Here is a 22,831-nt window from a genome sequence, read left to right on the forward strand (position 1 = left end):
AACCAACTCCTACTACGTTGGCATATTTTTAAAGCGAAATCAACAACATCTGGTCGGGCATAAAGTTACTGCAAAAAAAGAAAAAAAAATACGGGAACGCGATAGCGTCCTGTGGTCTTCTCTGATTACCAGATATTCATAAGCCTAAAGTCTTCAGAAAGTGCGTTGCGCAAAAGAGCCCGTCACATACATGTAACGCCCCGCTTGTTCCCAAGGCGTGGCCTGCGTGCACTAGTCGGCAACGTGTCTGGCTCGCTGCACATGGGTCAAGGGCCCTAATCCCACTTGAAATTCTTGAATATATTTCTTGCAGCGAAATAAGTTAATTTATAAAGACATTTTGATACGTGCGGTGACCTTTGATTCTCGTTACGTGACATAAAAACATTCATTTTAAGAGTCACATCACCTCTAACGTAGCGTTGAGGGATGTTTGAAAATTCTCACACGAAATCACGCGGCGCTGGCACCATGACCGCTTAACCAATCAGGGATTTTCGCACACATCCAACGCTGCCGGCACCGATTTTGCTGCGGCACAGGACTCTCAGGCTCACGCGTAAAGCGTGGAAATGGGTGTTGCATAAACAGCTTAACAGTAAGGCTGCCAAGGCCAAGGTTTTAGAGCGATATCTCCAGTGAATGGAAAAGTCGAGCGCACTTGCACTGCGTCTATAGGACATTTACCTTACCCACAAGGTCAACCACAATTGATATTCCTACTGTGGCAGAGTGAATCCATGTTAATATCAGTGTCGGTCACTTGACCTTTCACCTCGATCCTTCGGCCTTTGAACGTTGACCGCGGCCCTGTGAATTTTCCCCTTACTCACCCACAACATCAATTTAGGTGAATACGTCTTGTCAATTCTAGCTACAAAACCGCTAAACTTCTCAAACCTACTCGAATCTCCACTCAATCTAAATGAAACTCTGAGATATACATAGAATTTGGACATTTCCCGAAAAGAAAAATCTTTAAAAGTACCACAGTGTACAATTAATATGTATTTTCCTTCTCAGCTGTTGGTTCTTTGCTGTTTGTGAATGTGTCCCGTATATCTACTCCACCAAATAAACATCTCTGTTTGGGCCGAGGTAATCTGAGAAGCTGAATTAATTAATTGATTTTATTACGGGGACGGGAAAATAAAGTTCAGCTAAACAGATGACATCAGTTTCTAAGAAGCCGACTGATAGCAACAAAGGGCGTCCGCTGAGAGGAAGAAAATTTGATTATACTGAAAAATATTGAAGTATTTATTACAGCTGTATCTAACAGCTATGGATCAGAAACGTGGAGGCTAACATACGAAAAGCATTCAACTTAAATTTGGGGCAACGCAGAGAGCTATGGTACGAAAAATGGTAGATGTAACGTTAAGAGACAGGAAGCATTCCTAATGCTCCAGGGAGCAAACACTATAGTTAATGGTATTCTAGTATAAATCAAGAGGAGCTATATAGGCATGGGTAATGCGAAGGCAATATAACCGATGATATCTAAGGGTGACGCACTGGATTCCAAGGGAAGGCAAGTACAGCATAAAGTGGCAGAAAGGCGCGGGCGGATAAGTTAGCAAGATAGCTGGAATCAGGAAGATACAGCTCACAGGACCTCGTTGATTACAGGGATATAAGAGTGACATTTGCCCTGCACTGAATGTATAGTCAGGAGGATGATGATGATGGTGGTGATGATGATTGAAATCGCCTATCATGCCCCCGAAAAAAAAAATAAAAAAAAATATGTCTAGCTTATCTAGCCCCAAAGATATCGGCGATCAAAAAGTGACTCCACGTTCTCGTTCTCAACTCATCAACCGCGGCCCGAGCGAGAAAAACAAAAGGTGAACAGACCGGTAAGTACTAGCGCCCATGAATGCATCGCCGAGCCAATTCGGCACGGTTGGGTGGGTTTTTTCTTTTTTTTTTTTTCCGACTTGCTCCCCCGCCGCGGCTTGATACGAGAGGAGTGAGGGGAGCTAGGCCCACAGCTGTCTCCTGACCGGCATGCTCTGCAGTATTCGGCAAGCCTATGAGAGCCCCTCCCTGCCGGTGTCACGCGGGATGGTCAGCGACGAAATTCGAGAGAAATGCCGGCTCCGGTAATGGTAGGGAGGAGCGTGAACGTCAACTTAAAAAAAAAAAAAGATAATAATAAAAATAATTTCAAAATTATCGCCTCTCTTCTCAGTGCTTTTACGTGGCATGCATGTTAGTAGCATTTGCTATACATAAAGTGCATATGTTTGATTGTCTGTCGTGATCATTGAGCGAGCATAATCACTCTCGACTCCTGTTCCAACCTCAACTGTGCGCCCACCCAGAGCTCGCGGCCGCCGCATAACTTCTCTGAGACATTTATTGAGCAACGCTTCCGCCTTGTTGAATGCACATATTTGCGACACAAGCGGCTCCAATAAAGTAAAGAGAATTGAAAATTGAAAATAAAAAAAAATTGTTTCCAGTAATATACAGGAAATGGGCCTCGGGCGAAAAGCTACAACGATAGCTTGAGAGATGCCCGAGGCCCAGTAATGGCAGAGCGACAGGACGTCTGACATTAAGGCGAAGATCTACATATATAACATGAAAATTATGAAGCACAGAAAGAGCACATATATACAAATGAAACAGCAAGTTAAAAATCAGCACAGTAAATTAACGGCCGACAATAATGTAACAGTATGCACGAAACATGGTAAAACGTAATGAAAATGAAGTGACTATTCTTGTAATAATGTTTAAGGCAAGGAACGGAAAGTACAAAGAGACAGTGCGGAATTGATAAAATATAGCTTAAAGTCCCTAATTGAGGCGGTAAAGATGTTTGGGCTGTGTATGCTATAATGATTTAATATGCACGGTAAAGTAAAACGAAGGCTCTGGTTACCGTATAACGTCCTCGTTCGAGGAACGTCCCTTATTTGTTTACTTCTGGTGTGAAAGGGTTTTTCGTAAGGCTTAAGTCCAGATATAATCTTCAAGAAGTCAGTTAAGCATTGAGATGCCAATTTAAGGCAGTGAAATAGACGATACTTAAACATGGTATGCACACGATGAATCCTATATTTCGGAAATGATGTTTCTGTGTGGGCAGTGTAGCATGCACCAGCGATCAGTCTAATTGCCTTCTTTTGGAGACCGAGTATGATGTTTAGATTTGTTTTGGATGTTGTACCCCAAACGAGGTGATAGTAGTTTATGTGTGATTGAATTATAGCATGATAAATAAAGAGCTTATGCTTTGGGAAAAATTCGTTACGCAGTCTCGAGAGGAAACCAACAGATCTAGTAAGCTTGCTTTCAATATACATTCTATGGTCAGACCACTTCATGCGAGAGTCGAATACAACACCGAGTGATTTGAACTTGTCAACAATTTCAATAATGTTATTTTCTAGATGCAGAGTATTGTTTACTGTAATATCCAGGCTAAGGGGACGAAAAAAGACTGCTTTGGTCTTGTTAGAGTTAACTACCAAACCATTAGCTGTGGACCATTTGTGGAGAGCACAAAGAACCAGATTTGCACCATTGATTAGTTCATCGGTAAAGATCCCCTAAGAAAAAAACTTGTGTCGTTAGCGTACTGAATACAACTTGTATGATAGGCTATGCTCGCAAGGTCGTTAGCATAGACATTAAAGAGGAACGGGCCAAGAAGGCTACCTTGCGGGACACCACATTCAATGAAAAGGGAGCTAGACTTGTGATTATCGACCGAAACGACCTGCTGGCGCATGTTTAAATAAGAACGAAAGAGTTGGAGGGAAAGACCACGGACACCATAGGTTTCAAGTTTGCAGAGTAGTATTTCATGATTAAGAAGGTTGAAAGCTTTGGTAAAGTCGATGAAAATACCAAGGGTCAAACTTTTAGCTTCGATATTATTTAAAATAATTTCGTTTTGCAAGAGTAAAGCAGATTCCGTGGACTTGCCCTTTCGAAATCCAAACTGACTGGCATTTATTAAGGCATGTTTAGAAAAGAACCCATCGATTCTCTTGAGCATTACTTTTTCAAGAGCCTTTGAAAAAACAGAGAGAATAGAAATTGGCCTATAGTTGATCATCTTGTTTCTATCGCCTCCTTTGAAAATAACAGTTACGTTTTCATATTTCATTCGTGCAGGAAATATTCCTGATGTGAGCAACAAGTTAAAGATGTAGCTTAAGCATGATGCTAAGAGATCCGCAACAAATTTAACCAGTGTAATTTGTAAGCCATCGAAATCGGTGCAACTTGTAGCTTTTAGGTTCATTATAACGCTAAAAACTTCCTCGCTGGTCGTTAAATGAAAAGCAAAAGTCTCTAAACCTGTATTTAGGAGACACCGAAGTGCTTCGACCGCGGAACCACTCGGTCTAAAGCTTGTGAAGAAGTCAGTGAATTTTTCTGCCAGCAAAGAGCGGGAATAGGGCAAGCCATCGATCACAAGCTGACCTAAATGCGTATTTTTATTCTTGTTTAGAAACGATTCATTTAAAAGTTTCCAAAATGTTTTCGGACCTTCCCTGCTAGTGTGGATACGCGATTGATAGGCAGATTTAGATGTTCGCAGTTCGTTAGTTAACTTGTTGCGGTATTTTTTGAAAGCTGTAAGGTGATCAGGGTTCCGAGTGGACATAAAGCGTTTGAAGAGCCTATACTTATGATTCATTATTTTGACGTGTGTTGGAGTCACCCAAGGTTTACGGAGTTTTGTGTTTGATTTCTTTGTTTTCCAGGGAAAACACTTATTGTAATTGTCTTTCAAAGTACTTAAAAAGCGCTCATAAGATTCATCAACGGAAGAACAGGCAAAAACACAGTTCCAATCTGCATCGCGTACAGATTCGCGAAATCGGGCAAGTGTCACATCAGTTATACATTGATAAGCAAAACTATTTGGTTGTGCGTAACTTGGTGAGCAGCCATGTGGCACGGATACAAAAACGGCACAGAGGTCACTAAGGTTACAAGCAATAGCACCAGCAGAAATGACGGGGGAGACAATGTCTACTATAAATAGGTCAATTGTACTGATTGACGTCGGCGTTATCCTTGTGGGTTTAGTGATAAGATTTGTAAAACCATTGGAAGCAGTTGTGTGATTCAAATGGTGAGTTATGCTAGAAGGTTCAAGTGTATTAATGTTGAGGTCACCACCAATAATAGTAGAGTATTGGACTTCAGCGGCAAAATCAAGAAATTTGTCGAGATGTGTTAAGAACTTATCTGGGTCACCTGACGGCGGCCTGTAAACGACCGAAACCATTTTGTCCGCAGTCTTCAGCGCGAGCATTTCACAGTCAGGAGTCATTATAGAGAACTCAGGTAATACTTCGCTATGAAGGCCACTGTTCTTTACGTAAATGGCAACACCCCCTCCACGAGAGGGGCGATTCAGGAAACAAGGATCGTAGCCGGGCAGTTTCACCAAGTCAGCATCGCATACGGCCCACGTTTCAGTTAGCAGAATTGTATCAAAATTGTGCTGCAGACTGTCAAAAAAATATGAGAAGTCATCAAACTTGTTACGCAGAGACCGTACATTAATATGTAAGGCAGAGAAATTATTTAGGTCGAGGCAACCGTTTACTTTATGGGGAATTAGTAATCCGTGATACCCCATATTTAGTTTTCATTTTACGGCGAGTTACTGGGCTAGCAGAACAAGGTCACTCTCTGACCGAATGGCAAAGGCGGAGTCCCCGTCACACGAGCTGCAGCTGCTGCCAAATGCGAGCAAAAAACGCCCACAGTAGACGAAGTGAATAAGGCACAGATGTGTCGCCGCTCTCGCCCAGGAATGCCACGAATGGTAGAGAAGCTTCTTGTTGCGTGAAGAAAGGCGCCAACTTCAAAACGGCAGTCCCAAAGTAGCAGCCTCCAGGACAGCGCACGTCCAAGGGGCACACAGATGCAGAGGCCAGGAAAACGGCAGCAACACGAACTGGCAAATCACAGAAGAGCGTTAGGCGAGGTGCGTCACACGAGCTGCCGCTGCTGCCAAATGCCAATGAAAACACCCAACGGACACGCTGGGTGGTTCACCGAAGACGTCATGCCCTGAAACACCTCCAGTGCTTCGCTTGTTATCACTTGGCAGGTAGTGTTGCGGTTACCCTCCGTAAGAAATAACACATATTTTCGCGCTGTACAGACATCGCATTCTAAAAGTTGTAGACTTTTTCTTGAAATTTTTAACTCTTTTCCTCTGCGCATCGTATCTACGTATAACGTTTTTGAATGGCGACTTGTCAGCTCCCTGTGTACGCCATGCATCTATTACAAACTAGAACTTATTCCAAATAAGTAGCAATATTATCTTGCAGGTAATACAACAGTAAATTTCGGATCTGTTGTATATGAAATTGTTGCTTCAAATACCCTTGTTTTGCAGTTCCCGTCTAGAGCGGCGTTTTTGGTGGCTGTCGCGCGCTTTTTGCAGTATAGGGTGCCCGTTCCCATTTCCATGAAACAAATAACGAAGTTCCAAGTTCGCTTATAAGTCATAGGATCGCGACTGCAGTGCCACTGTATCTTAGGCCTACGTGCCGCACCGCATGCAGCAATTTTCGGAGAGAGACTCTTTAATAGAAGGACAGAGAATTTTGTCTCCGTTTAGATTTCGCTGGCATGCTGTGTGGGAATTTGGGAGGGAAAGATTGAAAAAAGAATGGTGAGGGAAATAATAGAATTGAAGGGGGAGATAAAACCCGGCCATTAAATACGTGTTAAAGTGCTTCGTGGAGTAATGATATAAAATCAAATATCGAAATGGATGATCGGAGAAATGTGCTTATAGAGTTCACAGCTTGCAAAATGCCTGAGGGAAGCCGGCCGCATCAAGGCGACAACATGCGCTGGTAAGTAATATTCACGAGACTCAACATAGTGCTAGGCAAACTAAGGTGTGTAAGGCATAAAAATCATGGATGCGAGCATCATTGTCTTGCATCTTTATCGCAGCGGCTTTAGAAATTCCTCCTGCCTCAAAGACAGGTGCCCTTCAGAACTGCGGCGGAGCTTGCATTTCGTCTCGCTTTTTCCTAACTTTTACGAAGGAGCACTGAACGAGGGTAGTCTCCATCTCCTTCCTCTCGTTCTACCTTTCCCAACTTTTGGCTCATAGTAACCGAGACAGCAGTAACTACCTGGCTGCTTATGGTGCGAGCCCGGAATCGTACGCCAGCATTGGTGGCTTTCCTCGACCCATATTCCGGGATTGCAGGCATAATGTGTTACTACCGCAATATGAAAGCTCCGTGCGCTGCAAACAACCCAAGGAGGGAATTAACTCACCAGAGTAAAAGTTTGTCACCATGCTACACGATTTTGCACTAAAGGCTGAAGTAGCGAAAGAAAAAAAATCATTTGAGACCAATGTCAATGTTTGTTTCTGACCTCTTCATGGTCTTGCTGTCGGCCCCTTGTAGGGCATTGCATGATGTCCAGTGATAATGAAAGAAAGAAGCGACGTAACTTTATTTGGGGCCAGTACAAGAGCATCCGGCGCGTTGCCGTTTGTTTTGCGTGTACTTGTGCTTTGAGAACATTCCTCAGAGGGGTGCCGTGGTGTCAAGTGCGCGTCACGTTACCTTAACATTACCTTAAAAACTCATGCTGTTCGCTTGGTCCCCCGCTGCGCTTGCTTTCCACTTGCCGCTAGAGACGAGAGGAGCTCTCAGCTGGCCTTGGTCCCGGACCCCGGTCTCCCTTAGGGAGCGACCGACGGCCATAAAACCGGTCAAAGGGGTCTGGTTTTCGTCGCGCTGAATAACGCGAAGGAGATTATTGGTCAACCATGTAAGAAGATATGATCGGATGTAGCCTCCGACATGTAGCGCGCATTTGGTGGACTTTGTCGAGGATTTCGGTGTGAAGGGGAAACAATTACGAGTCTCAAGCTTTCCTATTGGTTAAAACTGAGGTTAGGAGAGAAGGTACAGATGCTGTATTTTTATTTTCACGTCCGGTAAGAAGCACGCTCTTGGCTCAATCTTTCCAGCGCCGGATCTGCGCCTGAGTGTGTGTCTTTATATCTGCTCCGTAGCGCTCGGTCTGGCCGGGTAGTAGCGGCTAAGGCACGCCAGTTCGATTGTAGCGACACCCTTGTTGCTGTGTTTTAAAAACGGTTATAGGCCCAAAGTTGTCGCCTCGGCTTGTGTGTACTTATAGCCTATACGAAGTTCTCCCGTTCTTTAGAAATTTCTCTCCCAGCAAAAAATTTCATCAACCCGGCCTGCAAGCAGTGCATCCAGGTTTCAGGATCTCTGAACCCAACTCCACCGGACTAAATTTACTAGTGGGCTCAACTGACTTTCATAGCGGTGTATCAGCTTTATATTTCTGGGGGCACTGCTTCTCGGCGAAAAAGATAATACATTCGTTGTGGCCGTGGCACATTATTTCTAGCTTGTTCATGGGGTTATCTGAGGCTAATTTTCCTGCAGAAACAATCTGGACTTGAGTCCTTTGGTACCCTTGTAATAAGTAAATACCGGATGGCAATTTTCATCCCGGCGTAGCACCGGGTTACCACGCTGACACTTTATATGCACTCGCTCGACGTGGCACTAAATTTGCCTGTCTGACGCCTGCAAAGCTATCAGGCACGCGCGCACTGGTGAAAAGGAGAACACTATCATCAGGCAAGTGTGACGCAAGGAAAATATGAGGCCCGTGAGCGCGGTGAAATACGAAACGCGTGCAAACGACGTCAGCAAATACAAAAGAGGGTTGATTGCGTTGTTTTCGTGAAGTTTGCGCTTCTTTTTCGCAACACCGGCCGAATTCACGTGAAGGCCATTATGCCATGACTCTGTGTCGTAGAAAAGCCAGCGTCGGCGTTGTGACGCTAAATGCAGCAGGGAGCAAAGGAATAGTCTAGCAAACCCCCGGAGAAATCGCTTACACGCACCGTCCGTGACTGATGCAATCGATCCTTGTGCATCGTTCCGAACGGTGTCATATTGTCCTAGCCAAAGGACAGGACGATGACAGCGACCGCAGGTCAACAGGGCGGCAGCAGGAACCAGCACGATACCCAGAACACTGAAAGGATCGCCCGCATCAGCGTCTTCTTTCTTCACCGAACGCTCGCACTTTGTCTTCTTTGGCTACACTGCCTCCCTTCGAAAAGAAGCATCATCCCGATCCGACCCATCAAAACAATCAATAAAGCTCAAAATTCAATAAACGTTTTCACCACCACCGCCACCACCAGAAGTACACACGGTCTCGGAACGTTTGCTAGTAGAAGGAAAGGTTCTCGGTGATCACATGGTAATACGGCTTAAGCCGCACTGAGGGTAGACAGCGCAAAAAATACGAGGACAACGAGCGTCCTCGCCTTTTTTTGCGCTGTCTACCCTCAATGGATTGGCAACTTTCCCAAGCGTCTGTTTCAAGCCGCACTACGTGAACAATGTCAGGACGCGAGGAACGGCGTGACGACAGTTGCGTTACACAGGGCAGTACCTCGTAATTAAGTTCACCGACGTTTTTTCGTGTGTGTGTGGCCCGAAATACCGCTTCATGAGTTTTTCTGAAAGCCCTCGACGGCGAACCGGTATCCACCCCCAGACCTTGTCTCCAGGCCGGAAATTGACGTCACGTCTCCGGAGATTGTAGTGACGAGCATCGGTACGCTGTTGCTGGCGTATGTGGTGTCTGGTGAGTTGCTGAGCTTCCTCCGCACGTTCGCATACTAGCCGAGCATCATATCAGCTACGTCGTCTGGCGTTACTTGAGGCAGCATAGCGTCAATCATGGCGGTGACTTACCTTCCGTGCACCAGCTGGAAGAGGGACATACGGGTGGCCTCCTGGACTGCGGTATTATAAGCGAACGTGACATAGGGCAGTACCTCGTCCCAGTTCCGATGGTCGACGTCCACATACATGGCGATCATATCGGCTATAGTTCTGTTGAGCCTCTCCGTTACTCCATTAGTTTGCGGATGATACACTGTAGTTCGGCGGTGGCTGGTGTAGCTCAGCCGCAAGATCTCCTGAGTGAGTTGCGCCACAAACGCAGGCGCCACGGTGAGTAATCAGTACTGGTGGGGCACCGTTCCGGAGGACAATGCTCTCGATGAAAAATTTGGCTGCCTCAGCAGCCGTTCCCGACGGAAGTGCGCGGGACTCCGCGTAGCGCGTTAGATAGTCCTTCGCTATTATAATGTACTTGTTGCCTGATTGCGACGTCGGAAATGGACCCAAAAATCCATTCCAATGGTATGAAACGGAGCACTCGGTGGCTCCATTGGCTGAAGAAGACCCGCCGGTCGAGTAGGAGGTGTTTTTCGCCTTTGACACTGGCGACAGGTTCTTGTATATTGACGCACGTACTTTGCGAGTTTCGGCCAGTAATATTTTTCTCGAATACGCGAAAGCATTCGGCTGTATCCTAGATGACCAGTGGTAGGATGGATCGTCGTGGCACGCTTCAGTGACCTTGCTGCGCAGGTCTTCCGGCACGATAAGAAGCCACGATCTCTGGCTGCTGTCGAAATTCTTCTTGTACAAGACACCGTTCCGGATCTTAAATGCACAAAGAATACGCAGGAAAACCCGAGTTGCCCCACCTTCGTCTCCTGCAAGATACGTATCAGTTGACGAAGCCGTGGATCATGTCGTTGCCGATTTGCCATATCGTCAGTATTCAAGGCCCCAAGAAAGCTTTCTTCCTCATCCTCTGCGCCTCCTGACGACGGTCACATGGGTGTTTGAAACAAGCAGTCAGCATCATAATGCATTCTTCCGAAGTTATGTACGATCGTGACTTCGTACTCCTGTAGCCGAAGGCTTCACCTCACAAACCGGCCTGCAAGATCCTTAAGATTGGCTAGTCAGCACAGCGAATGGTGGTCGGTGACCGCACGAAACGGGCGACCATACAGATAGGGTCGAAACTTGGTTATGGCCCAGATGACGACGAGGCACAGTTTTTCTGTTGTTGAGTAATTGCCTTCCGCCTTGGAAAGAGTTCGGCTTGCGTACGCAGTAACCCGCTCAGCTCCATCCTGGAATTGTACGAGCACTGCCCCTATTCCTTTGTTTCTGGAATCCGTGTGCAGTTCAGTGTCGGTATTTTGATCGAAATGGGCTAATGTAGATGGTGACAAAAGGGCTTGTTTTACTTTCCTGAATGCTAACTCTTGTTCTTCATCATCATCATCATCATCAGCATCAGCCTGACTATACAAATTGCAGGGCGAAGGCCTCTCTCATATTTCTCCACTTAACCCGGTTCTGTGCTAGTTGCATCCACTAGACCCCTGCGAACTTCTTAATCTCATCCGCCCACCTAACTTTCTGCCGCCCCCTGCTACGCTTTCCTTCCCTTGGAATCCAGTTTGTTACCCTAAGCGACCATCGGTTATCCTTTCTTCGCACTACATGTCCTGCCCATGTCCATTTCTTCTTTTTAATTTCCACTAGAATGTCGGTAACTTGAGTTATTTCTCTGACCCACTCTGCACGCTTCCTATCTCTTAATGTTACCCCTACCATTTTTCGTGCCATAGCCCTCTGGGTTGTCCTCAACTTAAGTAGAACTCTTGGTTAGCCTCCACGTTTCAACCCCATAGGTGAGTACAGGTAACATGAAACAGTTGTATACTTTCCTCTTGAGCGATACCGGTAAGCTGCTAGTCATAATCTGCGAGTGCTAGCCAAATGCGCTCAATCCCAATCTTATTCTTATTTCCTTTTCATGGTCTGGATCTGCGGTTACTACCTGTCCTAAGTAGACATATTCGCCTACTACTTCCAGTATTTCGGTACCTAATGTAAACTGCTGTTCCTTCCCGAGGCTGTTGAACATTACCTTAGTCTTCTGCATATTGATTTTCAAGCCTACCTTTCTACTTTTTCTGTCTAGGTCATCAATCATTATTTGCAGTTCATCCCCCGAGTTGCTTAGCAAGGCAATGTCATCAGCAAATCGCAGATTCCTGAGGTATTCTCTATCTACCTTTATCCCTAACTGCTCCCATTCCAAGTCTCTGAATACTTCCTCTAAGCAAGCCGTTCTTCGTTCCACACAAAGTCGGCGCTGTCTTTCGTATGGTGGATAAGTAACGATGCGATCTGGGTGAAGTTGCGAACGAAACGCCTGAAGTAAGCATAAAGACCAAGAAAGCTTCTGACAGTTTTCTTGTCCGACGGGGGTGGGAAGGACGCCACGGCCGCTGTTTTCTCGGGATCTGGTTTTACACCTCTGTGGCTGACTATATGCCCAAGAAACTTCAGCCCACCATACGCGAATCGACATTTTGAAAGCTTGAGCGTGAGTCCGGCGTTCCGTATGGCACGAAGAACAGCTTCGAGGCTCACAAGATGGTCAGCGAAGGTGCTTGAAAAGATAACGTCATCCAGATAAACTAGACACGTCTGTCACTTCAGTCCGGCGAGCACAGTGTCCATGACGCGTTGAAATGTGGCGGGCGCTATATATAAGCCAAACGGCATCACGTTCAACTCATAAAGGCCATCCGGTGTTATAAACGCAGTCTTCTCTCGGTCTCGCTCGTCCACTTCGATCTGCCAGTATCCCCTTTTCAAATCGATAGACGAAGAATAGCGGGCGTGACGAAGCCAATCGAAGGTGTCGTCGATTCGCGGCAGTGGATATACATTATTCTTTGTACCTTGTTGAGTCGCTTGTATTCCACACAGAACCGAAGCCTCCCGTCTTTTTTCTTTAACAGCCCAACAGGTGCGGCCCACGGACTGTTTGAAGGCTGGATGACATCGTCATGTAGCATTTCCTGCACTTGTTCCTGTATTGCTTCTCTTTCCTTCAGGGAAACTCTGTACGGCGTTTGGCGAATCGGGTGGGCCTCGCCATCGACAATAATTTTATGTTTCGCGACGGGTGTCTGGCGAACCCTGGATGTCGTTGAAAAACAATCGCGGTAACGATGCAAAAGTTCGAGTAATTCGCGTTTCTGGGACAACTCAAGTGTTTCCTCGATGTTCAGTTGCAAGGGGTTTTCTTCCCCGTGCAGTTCGGGCGGAATATCCCTCTCAGGCAACCCAACAGCCTCACAAGCGTAGCTTATCTCTTCTATATGGGCTATAACTGCCCCTTTTGTCACGTGCTGCGGCTCGTTCCTAAAGTTCGTCAACAAGATGTTGGCACGCCCTCCCTGAACATCGGCTATTCCCCTCGCAACACCAATTCCCTTCGAAAGCAACATTTGTACACTTCCTTCCAGGAGGCCTTCGCCACATGCGGAGGTCTAGGCTCGAACAGGTAGAAATACTGTCGAGAGCGGTGGCAATTAACATGTTCGGCATCAACTTTAAGCGCAACTGGGGTGGCTCTACGAATCCTCAGCGATAAAGAACGTTCTCGGAGGTCAATTTATTCTGCCCTACATCGATGACTGCGCCATATTCACGAAGAAAGTCTATTCCGAGAATAAGTTCCTTGGAGCAATTCTCTAAGATGAAAATTTGGCGGGACATGCCTCACCGTGAATTTCGATGCGGGCGGTGCATTTTCTAACTGGAACGACGAGGTGACCTCTTGCGGTTCGTATCGAAGGTCCATCCCACTGGGTGGTCACCTTGCGAAGTCGGCGACATAACTTTCCGTTGAATACTGAGTAATCGGCGCCAGTGTCAACGAGTGTAGTGACTGCGTGACCGCCAATAATAACGCCTACATTACTAGTGGCCGCAACAGCATTTTCGTTTCCGCGGGTGCCGTTGTTTGTGATGTCAAACGTATGTGAAGGCTCTTTCTTTCGGCCGAATTCGGCAACGCCACCTCTAGGCGTCGCCGCACTCAGTTTTCCCGACAAGAGGAGACAAGCTCTCACGGTGAGACCTGTGAGGAGCCGTGGGAGGGCAGCGTGGCGAGTGCTAGCGGTATACATGGTCATCGGTTTGCATCGGCGATGAAGAGCGTCGAAGATATTCACGGTCATCTGTTCGCATCGGGGATGAAGTGCGTCGAAGATACTCCTGGCACGGCCGCTTGATGGAAGCGCACTAGGGGTGGCTTGCTACGTCGCCCGAAACCGGCGGGAGGCGCCTACTTCCCGTCGCCGCCGCCGCGGTGCCACCGTTCGGGGACAGCCGCGCGGAGAGCTGCGCCTGGCTGCGCTTTAAGGGAGGCGTCAGCGTGGTAGAAGCCTTTTATTTTAAGGATATAAGAGCTCTGCTTCACACAATTTGGCAACACGAATTAGTATATACTGTCATGTCTAGTGTGACCATGTCAGCACTTAGCGCTTGCTCGGCAACGATGTATACTGGAGTGTACCCCGAAAAACTTAATGTGACGGTGGGTCAAGGCCACTCGATTGGAGAGCTCGCATTACCGTGATGTTACATTCGGATCAAGTTGTTTGTCACACGAAAATGTCACCCGGCTGTGAACAATTCGAAGCTGTTCAGCTGCCATGGTAGCCTAATGCATAACCACTTAACTATGGCGAATTCCATGTGTCATTTTCATACCATTTACTCATTCCTGCATACAGCTTTTATACACAAATTGATGTTAACCTGTTCTAAGCTGACAGCGCTATCCAATAAAAATATATTGTCCTACTGTGAACAACCTCTGTGAAAATGCGACATGTAACCAACCTTTCTATCTCATTTTGACAAATGTTACGTTGGAAATATGAAGATGTTTATTAGGTTAAACCTACATGATAACCTGGGTTCTTCGACTCAGTTGGAGACCTTAAACTTTTTACGCCAGGAGGCTATCCGTCATGGCTTCCCGCATTTTGCATGACCGAACTAAGCGCGCTTCATAGAGCCGGTCTGCCTCAAGGTGCTACGTATATACGCCGAAAGTTTTTATTACTATTTTTATTGGCTGCTCGCAAACCCGTACAATTTTTGCTGGTTTGTAATTTTCAATGGAAGAGCGCGCATCGAGTGTTCCTGTTGTGAAACTCTTAGCTGCGATCACAACAATGTTCACGCTTCAGCGCGCAACTGCAGCCGAGATTCAGCGAGCAGCCGAGTACGCTTATTAAATGGCCACACACAAAAAAAGGAAGAAAATTACCAATCGCAGATTGCAAACCTTTCATGAGAGAGGTTTATCCCATAGCCATAAATGTCGCTCCACTGCTGAGTTGACATTTCCAGCTCAGCTCGCTATCAGTGGGTGCCGCAACTTAATTAACAATATCTTGCATAGCGCCTCAGCATGGGCACGATCATTGTTTTCATAGATTAGCTGCAGGTACTGTGTACAGTGAGAAAACAATGATGAAATCAAAAGTTTACACAGCTTGCTACTTCGCCGGACCTCTTCAGACTTCATCATCCGGTTAATGACGATGCTCGTAAGGTGACAAAGCTTGATTATTTCCTTTGCGGGGTACATCAACCCTCCATTATCCTTGGTTTTCATCAACCTGTAACTGGTCCTGTTGACTCATATTTCCTGCAGCAGGCTTTTGCACGACTGACATGTCGCCTCAAAATCATTACCAAATATCGCATAAATTACGCAACAACCTGGTAGTGATAAACAAAACTTGGGGTTCGTAAAGCTCCTTGCAGAGCCTCGTTAGAGTACCCGCTTTTTGCTACCTGCTTATTCACCATATCCCGTAATTGCTGCCTCTGTCGCATAACATTAAAATGCAGCCCTAAGCCTCCGCATTATATGAAATAGCACCCTACACATAGCTATATAAAGCCCCTCTTTACTGAAGCCGTACGAACGTGCCCTATAGGAGTATAGTGTGCCTGACTTGGGATCTAAGGGTCCCACTTTCAATAATTCCCATTTCACCCTTACATCTTATTGACTCTCTCTAATTTGGCAGCTCCTGCCACATTGAACATGTCATGTGTTCTCATTGCGCCAAAGGTGTCTGGCCATATCACCAACGAACGTGCTTCTTACCAGAGAGGTATTTTTCCGACTTTCCGCCGACAGAGCGGGCGCCGGATTTTCTGTGGAACGTGGCTTTTCAGTTTATCGCATCGACTCAAACAGTTTCAAGAGTATAAACAATTGTTGTATGCACAGGCTCCTTTGCTTGCAAGGCCACTCAGACTAGCGCGGCAAAATTTAGAAGAAATTGTATGCTTATATAAAAAAACGGTTCGTACCGTTTTCTGATATGTCCCCGCAACATAACCTGTGAGAAAAGCTTCTGGTGCTACCTCATCGTGCTCATCTGCTTCATAACACATCGTTAAAAATCCTAGTTCACTGGCCAGCTCCTTGGTAACTAAATAGGGTAAACAACGTGACGGGAACACAGGAAAAGAGGCCGACACAACTAGCGCGGTTGTGCCGTCCTCTTCTCCTTTGTTCCTGTCACGTTGTTTGCACTGTTAACCTATAAATAATCACCAACAAGTCCACTCTGCTGTCCATTAGAGCAAATTCAATGGCAGCTGATAGGGCATTATGCTTCAGCATCTGGACTTTTTAACCTCAGCGCCAGTTTCATTTCAGAGGAAGCGAGTGCATTTCCACTCCTCGCTACTGCCTTTGTCTGAAGCGAGCTCAGGAGATAAAATTTGAGGGTCTCTTAGATGTCTCTTAAGCGGAGGACGGCGAAAGCCTACCCTTGTCCTATCATTTGCCTCTCATCGTTTGCCACAGTTCATTTCAAGTCGTCGTTTGGTATATTGGTCGTTTCCCAGTCATGATGAGTCTGCCTGCGTAGTCATTGTAGCCCTTACCACTCATAACTAAGCAGGTTACTCATTTAGAATCAGCAGTGGTCACTTCATGTCATCCTTTCACATATTGGTCATTTTGTAGTCATTAGCAGTAATGATGAGTCAGGCCTAGATATTATAGTCATTACCACACATCGCTAAGCACTTGTACTCATTTCTAATCAATTGCGGTCATTACATGTCATAGTTTGATATACTGGTCATTGCAAATCATTTTAGTCATTATTAACCATTATTAGTCATTAGCATTAGTCATTACCTCTATCAATGTCTATTTATAACTTTTATTGCTTACCTATCACCATCAATAATTTTCATTCTTAATCTCCGTCCTTGCACGTCCGCTTTTGCGACTGACACACCAGTGCACAGATATGCGACACACAGATTACAGCCACAGCTTCTGCGCACAGATTTTCGCTCCATGAGCCTAGAACGGCTTTCGCCTTAAAAAACAAACGCATCCCGTCTCAACGTTAACGAGCTTGCACACGCGTACACAAAAAAGTTTGAGTTTACCACTCCGACACGAGGCGAACGCGTCCAGAAAGGAAGCAAACTGCGCGCTCAGAGCCGGCGACCCCGGCAGCGACGTGTCCCCGAACAGTGGCGCCCTCAGGAGAAATAGCGGGCGCAACTGTAAACTCCCCAAGGACGCGCTTGCCCATTGGCGGCGGCGCGACGCAGCAGGCCGCACCTAGTGCGCTTCCATCGAGCGGCCGTGCTCCTGGATATCTCGGGGTTGTTCACCGTAACGAGGTAGCCGGTCGCTCAGGCTGAATCCTTGCAGGCCAAGATCTCGGTGTGGGCAGTGGCGGTACATGTAGTCAGGTTCACCACATATATTATGGTAATATATTATGGTGAGGCTACCCCCCAAAAAAAACATAAAATAATGTGCCTCTGCTCGTGCCACTAGGTATAACGGGCAGTGGAAACACAACGGTCGGCTGTCCGCAGTTCTCCAGATGTCGGCTTTTCGTCGTCTCCGCGGCTCCGAGTATGTGTCATGCTGCGCCAGGAATTCACGGCGTCGAGGCCCACAATCCATATCCCGTTGGTACTGGTGAGGTACTGGCGGAGGCCGATGGAGAACGGCAGCATAACTTTCAGCCGGCTGTTCTGCAGCAGAAACCTTTTGCCCAGTAGAGATGGCTTCCGGTGTGAGCGCCTGTCGCACTTCCTCACGAACGGCCGTAGCGATGGATACTGGGGAAGGCTGCTCAGGAGCTGAAAAAAACCTCCGGAGCTCTTTGCGCACGACTTCGCGAATGATTTCTCGGTTGTCGGTGAGGCCAGCACCACTAGGTCCAGACGAGGCAAGACTCTAGACGTTAGTGTAGGCTCCCAGTCGCTGATAGTGGTTTGTTCGCGTGGCCAATGCGCGCTCAATGTTAATCGCTTCGGCTACAAAACTGGCTACTGTAACCGGCGGATTGCGTATAAGTTCGCCAAAGATCTCGTTTCGGACGCCCCGCATCAAGGCGCGCACTTTTTTTTCCTCCATAGCCTGTGGGTTCGCGCGAGCACTTAGGCCCAGCACGTCCTCTGCAAAGCTTTTCACACTTTCGGCAGTGCCCTAATTCGAGCTTGGAGGAGACCTTCGGCATGCTGTCGCCGGTGCTGATTCGCAAACGTGTGCACTAATTCGTTCTTGCAGAGCTCCCAAGAGGTCAACGATGCATAGTGGTTCTCGAATGAGTACCGTGCCGTTGCCTCCAGAGAGAAGTAAATATTCTGAAGGCACTGATCGGGGGTCCATCCGTTGTGGCGCCCAACCCGCTCGTAATGTTGAACCCAGTCTTTAACATCGTCGAGGCCATCGCCACGAAATGGGATGACAATCCTTGGGGTCACCGGCACGTAGATGATCCGTGCAGCAGCCGCACTGTCGGTTTGCTGTGGCTGGAAGTCCATGGTGACGTTAGCCCTGGCGGTCTTCCCCCCCCCCCCCCCCCCCCCCGAGGAAGAGTCTGAATTCCAGAGCTTGGCCTTGTTGATGTCGACTGGCGCGGCTTTCAGCGGCTGTAGCAGAGTCTAAAAAATTCAGCGGCCTGGACTTAAGACCGGGCTCGAATTACGTGTAGATCTACGCTGCATAGGATTCGTACCTAGCGACTCCACCAAATGTCACGTCCTAGCCAAAGGACGGGACGATGGCAGCGACCGCAGGTCCGCAGGGCACCAGCAGGAACCAGCGCGACGGCGGGGATCCCCGGAACACCGAAACGATCGCCCGCGTCAGCATCTTCTTGCTTCACCGAACGCTAGCACATTGTCTACTTCGGCTACACTCATTTCAATTCTCATTTAGCATACATCTGCTAGTTATTGTGGGGATATGAGAGGGGCGCGGCCTTCCACCCCACTCACACTCCGCAGATGCAGCGTCCTCGCTAGCGACCCGCGGATGAAACAAAGGGACAAGGACGGGTAGGACACTGCGTTATTCCCAATGCTATTTATTGCATTTTCAAATAATACATAGCATGCCGGCTAGCTATACATCAACAAGGTTTTCCTTGGAGAATGCGGAGGGTAAAGGAGGAGGAGAGACGTTGCAGCGTCCGGTCGATTTCCGATGTCAAGGCAGTGATTCGCCCTCACCGTGGAATCGCCTGGAAGAAATTCATGAACCTTGAATTCGCTAGAGCCTTAAACAACGCCCGTCAGAAAATTTACCCTCCAGCCTCACTGCGGATCTAACATACACTCAGCATCCCTCATGCTGAGACCGCAAACAAGCTTTGCCAGATCAGTAAGTTGGCCCTGGGAGGATTTACCCAGGAGGTCAATACCTACATGCCTTTCACGGAAGAAGACAAACGAGGTGTCATTCATGGCATACTGGACGACGTCAGCCTGGCAGCACTACAGACCGGATTATTCATCCGTACACGCGGAGTCGAGGTACTCGATGTGAGACGCATGGCAAAAACATCGTCGATGTTGGTTACCTTCGGCGGACCTACCACCCCCAAATTCGTATACTTTGAGGGCGCTGAATTTCGCTGCCAACTGTACCAACCAGCAAGGCAGTTCTGTTATGTACGCATGCCGCCGGGTCACCGCTCCGATGTGTGCCCAACGTTAGAACAAGCGGCCTGCAGAACATGCGGTACCCAGAATCCCGCCGACAGACATCCGTGCCGACCGAAGTGTACCCTGTGCGGCGAACACTAAACCGGAGATAGAGCGGGCCCCAACCATTTCAAACCGGCCAAAGAAGCACTGCCACCCGCTCTACATACCATCCGGAAACCACAACATTAGTCCAGGATAGATGACAACCCAAAACTCGGACGCGACGCTGGTTCAGCAAGGACGACGAATCGCCCAACCGAAGCCAGAGCCGCAGCAGCAACGGGGAGCGGTCCAGCTCGGACTCCGCCTTCCGGCCACCTGCGCAGCAGAAGCAGCCGCAGCAGCAGCAGTCGCCACCGCCGCCGCAGCAGCAGAAGCCCCGGGCACTCCAGGGGCAGACCAAGACCACGAATAAGCAGGTGAACTTTTCGAGTCCTCCCACTGTTCCCCGGAACACACCCACATCACGCAAATGCCTAGAATGCGCACAAATGGCAAACGATGTGGCAAAACGACAGGCTCAGATAAAAGAATGGTTAAAAAAATTGCCTCCCTCACCGTACCCCCTGTCAAACAGAGCAAACGCCACCTGCGCCCCCGAAAGCAGCGACCCCCCCTAAACCTCTACCAAAGCCAGTGGCACTCACCCCCACAGCACGCCAGCCACCTGCCGCCGCAGCCCCCAGTACAGCCACAGAAATGGAAACACGCGTTGAAGAGCGTCTCTTGACCACCTTCCGCCTCATTTTCGACAGACTCACTTCCAACATCTCATCTCAGATCGCACAATAAGCATCCGGATGGATGCCTATGACACCAAACTCGTCACATTACGGGCACTAATTGACACAAAGGCCGACAGCAGGAAACGCCTTAATAATACTGATAACTCTCGACCTACGGCATCCCGACTAATGCCTGCAGCCGTCGCCATTAATAGTGACAATGAGTCAATCAGAAGCCTAAACAGCACTCAAGATGGCTCCGTGCTCTAAATTAAGCAACCCCGACTGATTAGAGATCTGGCAATGGAATTGCCGAAGTTTGCGGAGGAAACAAGGCCTCCTGAAACAACTCATCCAAGTAACCCCCATTAGACCCGATATCTGCCTGCAAGAAATAGGAGCTGGCACGGCCCCGACTGTTGCAGGGTATTACATCATCCACAGTATTACTGCTCCGAAGGTTGCTACTTTCGTATCCAAATATATTACGGTAGTGGAACACTGCCTGGAAGAAGTAAACATTTACTTATAATTTCATAGATATCACTCCGAACAAAACAACCAGAAAAGCATCTTCGTTTTAAACGTGTATCATCCGCTGCGCAAGTCTACAACAGACTTTTTTAAGATTCTCCAAGACACAGACACTTTCGCCCACCCACACCAAATGGTCATCTTAGGAGACTTCAAGGCTCTACACCGGCACTGGGGCTATATCAGAAGCTCACCACGGGGAGCTGCAGTGGCTCGGGAAAGAGACACTTTCGGATTACAAATCATTATAGACACACTGTATCCAGCATACAGGGCAACAGTGTAAATCGAGACTCCTGCCCAGACCTCACGATTGTCAAGAACATTCACACTGCCACACGACAATAACTTGGCGAACATCTGGGCAGTGATCATTCAATACTGAGCACATCTATTTCAACCGCCAAAGTCAGACGCAAACTCTGAACAGCCCGTATCAAGGACTGCCCGAATACCGACAGCAAACCAAATTAGAAGCGCCCATTCACTCCATCAGTGACTGGTGTGACGCCGTATGGCAAGCCCACAAGAAAGCCACGTCGGTAGTACAATGCATCCCAGAGGTGCCAGCCGTGAACAGACACCTCCTCAAACTCTGGGAAACCAGGCAAATGTTAGTCCGCAGATAGAAAAGACAGCGTCTAAACCGCGTTTTGAGACTACAAATCGCCGCAATAACGGCAGAAGTCCAAGAGTATGCCAACCAGCTCTCCCAATAGAACTGGCAGGACTTCTGTGAATCCTTAAGGGGCACATTGGGAACCTCCCACACTTGGGCTATTCTCCGCAGCCTCCCACAACCTCCAAATCCGTCTCAAGCCGAACACTCAAAAAGATAACACATCTTTTCCCCGGAGATGAAACCCTGCAATACGCCTTCAAAGCCAAATACATCGGCTCCTATGTCCCGCCGAGCACGCTACAGTACACAGGCGCACCAAATGAAATACTAGACGCACCCATCACCACCGCCGAAGTCTACGCCGCTGCAACATCAACCACACGCAATACAGCAGCTGGAACAGACAAAATTACCAACGGAATGATTCGTAACCTGAACAAGGCCCAGATTCGAGCATTCGCGGCATACGTAAATGACACCCTGTGGAAAAAGGTGAAATACCAGCACAGTGGAAACACTCTGAGATAATAATCATTCCCAAACCAGGCAAACCACCTAGCCTGGAGGCCTCTAGACCCATCTCTCTCACCTCCTGTCTGGGAAAACTGTACGAACACATCATACAAACGCCCCTCTAAAACTTCATAGAAGATAATAACATATCCTCCCCCCCCCCCCAATGACATGTTTCCGAAGGGCCTCTCCACGCAAAACGCCTTTCTTCTCCTCAAAGAAGTCCACCAGAACATTCCACGAGGCGGGGAACACTGCATCGTGGCTCTAGATTTAAAAGGCGCCTTCGACAATGTCTCCCACGACGCCATCCTTAGGGAGCTAAGCGCTATGGGATGCGGTACAAAGACTTTGAACTACATAAAGGCCTTTCTTACTGGCCGAACAGCAACAATTGGTACAGGCGAGGTGCGCTCCGGGACAAAGGCAACCCCCAAGGCTCAATTATTCCCCACTAATCTTCAACACCGCCATGATCGGTACGGCCAGAACTATCGAGAAAATCCCAAATATTGGATACACGATCTACGCAGACGATATCACCATCTGGACGACTCGAGGCTCCCTTGCCACTAAAGAGGGAACCCTGTATGCAGCCGCCACGTGCGTAGAATCTCAAGCCGCCAAATGCGGTCTCCGCTACGAGCCAAAGAAGTCACAAATAATCCGCTACAGGG

The 22,831-nt window shown here is 47.8% G+C and overlaps 1 long non-coding RNA gene across 1 annotated transcript in view; it reads right to left on the bottom strand.

Annotated features, from left to right (window-relative positions):
- The window catches only part of LOC146182597 (uncharacterized), a 169,064-nt gene that overhangs the window by 129,528 nt on the left and 16,705 nt on the right, over positions 1-22,831 (bottom strand). The gene's annotated exons all lie outside the window — the stretch shown is intronic.

This window comes from Amblyomma maculatum, chromosome 7 (assembly GCF_055883805.1).
Source record: "Amblyomma maculatum isolate TAMU_Amacu chromosome 7, ASM5588380v1, whole genome shotgun sequence".
In the NCBI taxonomy this organism is placed as follows: domain Eukaryota; kingdom Metazoa; phylum Arthropoda; class Arachnida; order Ixodida; family Ixodidae; genus Amblyomma; species Amblyomma maculatum.